Source organism: Penaeus chinensis, chromosome 38, assembly GCF_019202785.1.
Source record: "Penaeus chinensis breed Huanghai No. 1 chromosome 38, ASM1920278v2, whole genome shotgun sequence".
Classification (NCBI taxonomy): Eukaryota; Metazoa; Arthropoda; class Malacostraca; order Decapoda; family Penaeidae; genus Penaeus; species Penaeus chinensis.
Window position 1 is genome coordinate 12847739 of NC_061856.1, and position 4964 is coordinate 12852702.

Sequence of the window (4964 nt, forward strand, 5' to 3'; positions counted from 1 at the left end):
GAAGATGCATCATAATGACAGCAAAAACCAGAACTCAAACTCGGAAGTCGAAGCGAAAGTCATGGGAACAATAAAGTTAATTATCCATTTAATTATTGTTCCTGTCTTCAGCTCCTTCCCTTCCTTTTCATTTCCTTCAGTCCGCATTTTGTCTATTCTCATTCTTGCATACATTTTCTTCCTGGTTTATCTTTCTCTCTACCGCATTCTTTGTTTGTTGATTCGTATATACTTTTATACTTTTTTTGTAACATCATTGTTACATTGTCTTTCATGTATTCCTCTCCTTTATAACTTCTTTTTGATTTCATCTATTGTCGCACTGTCACCCTCCCCCATTAAAAAAAGAAGCGAGAGAGAGAGAGAGAGAGAGAGAGAGAGAGAGAGAGAGAGAGAGAGAGAGAGAGAGAGAGAGAGAGAGAGAGAGAGAGAGAGAGAGAGAATATATATATATATATATGTATATATATATATGTGTGTGTGTGTGTGTGTGTGTGTGTGTGTGTGTGTGTGTGTGTGTGTGTGTGTGTGTGTGTGTGTGTCTATATATATAATAAGAAATAAGTCTACTTCTCTAAAGTCTGTCTGTATCGTTTTTTCTTCCTTCTCTCATTCTTTCCTTCTCTCTTTCGACTTGTATCGCATGTCTCTGCCTTTGTCTCTCTCTCTCTCTCTTTCTCTCCTTCCCTCCCTCCCTCCCTCCCTCTCTCTCTCTCTATCTCTCTCTCTCTCTCTCTCTCTCTCTCTCTCTCTCTCTCTCTCTCTCTCTCTCTCTCTCTCTCTTGTCTCTGGGTTACACATTAGGGGGGTGAGGAAGGAGGGAGTAAGGGGAAGGAGGCCGGGAGGAAGGATGTGAAGGAGGGAAGTAAGGAGGAAGGTAAAAAGGGAGGGAGGAAGGAAAGAAGGGAGGAATGGTGGGAAAGAGGGAAGGAGGGAGGAAGGGAGAAAGGGAGGAAGGGTGGGAGGTAGGGCGGGAGGGAGAGAATGATGGAAGGAAGAAGGAAAGAAGAGAGAGAGAGGGAAGGAAGGAAGAAAGAGAGGCATAAAGAGGAGGAGGAAAGAGTTAGGCAGGAGGGATAAGAGGAAGGTAGGAGAGGGAGGAAGGCAAGAGGGAGGGTCAGGGAGGAAGTGAGGGAGGAATTGAGGGAGGAAGTGAGGGAGGAAGTGAGGGAGGGTCAGGATGAACCATTCAATCCCAGTTCAATTAAACACTAACTACCTTGCGTGTTACGAGATATCTTAGACATATTTCATCATTTTTGAGAAATGAAATGATACGCAGAGTTAGATTTCATTAAAATCATTTAGCACGTACTTTTTTTTCTTTTCATTTTTAATTGTTAAAAAGGAAGAGAGGCAAGCATCCTCAGTTGCAACGTGGATACTGTGTGGCTTTGCAGGATGAATGTTGATGCGCCACAAGCCAAGGACTAATGAGCCCGATTGACTGATGTATGGTGGTTATGGTGAGCCGTTTATGGTGAGAAGTTCATGGTGAGGAGTTTATGGTGAGCAGATTATGGTGAGGAGTCTATGGTGAGCAGTTTGTGATGAGGAGTTTGTGTTGAGCAGTTTATGGTGCAGATGGTGAGAAGTTTGTGGTGAAGAGTTTATGGTGAGCATTTTATGGTGAGCAGTTTATGTCGAGCAGTTCGTGGTGAGCAGTTTATAGTGAGCAGATTAGGGTGAGGAGTTTATGGTGAGCAGTTTATGACGAGTAGTTCGTGGTGAGCAGACTATGGTGAACAATTAATGATGAGCTGTTTATGGTGAGCAGTTCGTGGTGAGCAGATTATGGTGAGGAGTTTATGGTGAACAATTTATGATGAGCAGTTTATGGTGAGCAGCTTATAGTGAAAGGGAAAGCTAACAAGATAAAGTGATCGACAGTTTTATAGTGCCTCGGAAATAGTACAAGAATGAGGAAGACTTTATAAGGTTACTGAGTACAATGCAGATCGTGTCAAATGTGTAAAACGAAATAGGAGTGAAACCTTTTTTTTAATATGCATCGACGGTCTGGTAACGAGGATGCTTTAACATCAATAAAAAAAAAAAAAAAAAAAAAGTTTACGTAGCGATCTGATCATGAAGGTCATTTCTTTAATTAGAACTTCAAGGAATTCCAGTTCTTCGCATTAAGATATTTTATCCCCTTTACACTAAAGAATTCCTCGTCTGAAAGTGCTTAAAGGTAATGCTATTCATTCATTCTACGGAAGCTACACAGTGGAATTATCATATTTCACACACACACAAGAAGAGAAGAAAAACAAAAAACAAAAAAACACTCAACAGGTGTCATGACAGTTAAACTTCCTCCTTCCGTTTCCCGCCATCTTCCTTTTCTGTTTTTGTTTATACTCATTGTCCCTGAAGGATTTTTTTTTGTGTGGGGGGGGGGGGGGGGTATCTATCATTTGCTTCCTTCCTTCATTGCAAGTTTTTTTTTTCTTCGCCCTCTCCTCTTTCTCTTGTTTCTCCAGACTTCCTCTTCCTATCTTTACCCGTCTTTATTTTCTTTACACTTCTTTTTGGGAGATAAATGTTACATTTTAGTATCCTTTTCATGTACCCTTGTAATTTTCTTCTTTCATTCTCTTAATGCCATTGTCTTTCATTCCTTTTCTCTCATATTTGTTTAGTTACTTCCTCAAATTCTTCTTTTCCTCGTATTCTTCTCTTCCTCTTCTTCCTCCCCTTGTTTTCGTTCTTTCTTATGCTTCCCTATCTCTTGGCTTTCTTTTTTTCGATCTCCTCCTCTGACCTTACATTCTTTCCCGCTTCTGAATCCACATATTTCACCCTATTTTTCCCCCTCCACCTCATTCTCTACTTCTGTTTCTTCTCCTTTTCTTCCCTTTCCCACACCTATTTTTTTTACCCAACACCACGGAGGCGAAGATCAAAGAACGTCTAAATACTACGTTTGTCTTTAATCAACCGTCGTTCAATTGCATTCTGACGTTTTTGCAAGGTTGCTATTTGTTTAGAACAATGGTTTCGAACTTTTTTTTCTCTTTTTTTTTTTTTTTTTTACATTCGCGACCGTCATATCCGCGACTCCTCGACACAAATTTGAAACTAAGAAAAGGAAAATAAGTAGTCTGTATAACCTTTATTTGTTTTACCGTAATTCATTTAAATTATGTCTTCATAGTAAAATCTTAAAAGTAGTTCTTACGAAGGCCTAGCAAACTGACCTGTTTATATATAAAAAAAAAAAAAAAAATCCACAAGGCTACACTTCACGCGGATAACAGGAAGAGTCGATTAGTTGGAATCAAAATACCATATTTTAATAATGCAAGATAGTAAGAACCACCATGCATAATTTTTCTATCGTTTGTAGCAAAGTAATTATTTATCGTGAAAATATAATAATAAATAATACAAAAAATAATAATAACCATAATGATAATGAAGTTGATTGCAATAATAATAATGATAACAATATACAAAATGATAGGCTATAAAATTCATTTAAAAGGGAAAGATCATACAAGATGATTATCTTCGTATAAAATTATATGTATGATAATAAACAACGCTGAAATATATATACACATTATCTTAGCAACCTTAGTATTTATCAAAGAAAGCTGAAGTTGGTCTCACTATGAAGGGGAAGGTTTACACTCCATGACTGCTGATATTAGAAGAAAACACATACTCGAAAAATGCAAAAACAGTCAGTCGAAAATTACCAATAAGCAAAAATTGTAAATTGTTTCTGAGAAATTGTCAGGGATGCATATGGGTCATAACATGAAAATAGTTTCCGTTGATTTATATTTTTATATTTACATCATTCATGACGCGGGGGAAAACACACTCAAAAAAAAAGAAAAGAAAAAAAAGAGGTTCTTCGTGCGTCATGGACGCCCTTTTTAATTTATCAAATTGAAGGATGTTTATCACGTACACTTAGAGATAATAAAAAGATAAAGTCACCTAGTTTCATTTAGTGAAAATATAATTTCTAGTAAACTTCGTAGAACCCAGAATTTTACTCTCTCTCTCTGCCTTTGCCATTATTCTTTTCTCACCCCATCTCCTCTTATTCCCCTTTCTCTCTCATTCCTCCTTCTCCTCCCCTCTTATTCTTCCCCAACATCCCTTTCCCACATCACCTCTTTTATTCACCTCTTCTCCTCTACCCACTCCACCTCCTCCTTTCTGTGCCTCTCCCCCTCTTCCACCCCCACCTCCCCCTCTTCCACCCCCCCCCTGCCCTTCTCACGACCTACAGAGTACGACATCTCCCCCCCCCACCCCCCACCTCCCCACCGTCTCTCTCTCTCTTGCCTTGCACACGAGCAACGAGGCCACGTATTCAACATTGCAATGCGTGCAAGTTCAAGGTTGAGCCCTCCCATCCCCCCATCTTGAGCGAGGTGGGAGAGGGGGAGGAGGAGGAGGAGGAGGGAGAGGGGGAGGAGGAGGAAGAGGAGGCGGAGGGAGAGGGGGAGGAGGAGGAAGAGGAGGCGGAGGGAGAGGGGGAGGAGGAGGACGAGCAGGAGGAGGAGGAGGAGGAGGAGGAGGAGGAGGAGGAGGGAGGGGGAGGAGGAAGAGGAGGGGGAGGAGGAGGAGGAGGGAGGGGGAGGAGGAAGAGGAGGGGGAGGAGGAGGAGGAAGAGGAAGAGGAGGAGGAGGAGGGAGGGGGAGGAGGAGGAGGAGGAGGAGGAGGAGGAGGAGGAGGCGGAGGGAGAGGAGGAGGAAGAGGAGGGGGAGGAGGAGGAGGAGGAGGAGGAGGAGGAGGGATTGGAGGAGGGGGAAAGGGGAAGGAATGGGATGGGTGGAGGAGATGGGAGGGATAGGGGAGAGGTGGTGGAGGGAGGAATGGAGAGGAGGAGGAGGAATAGGAGTAGGAATAGGAGGAGGAGGAGGAAGAGGAGGAGGAGGAAGAGGAGGAGAAGGAGGAGGAGGAGGAGGAGGAAGAGGGAAGAGGAGGAGGGGGATAGA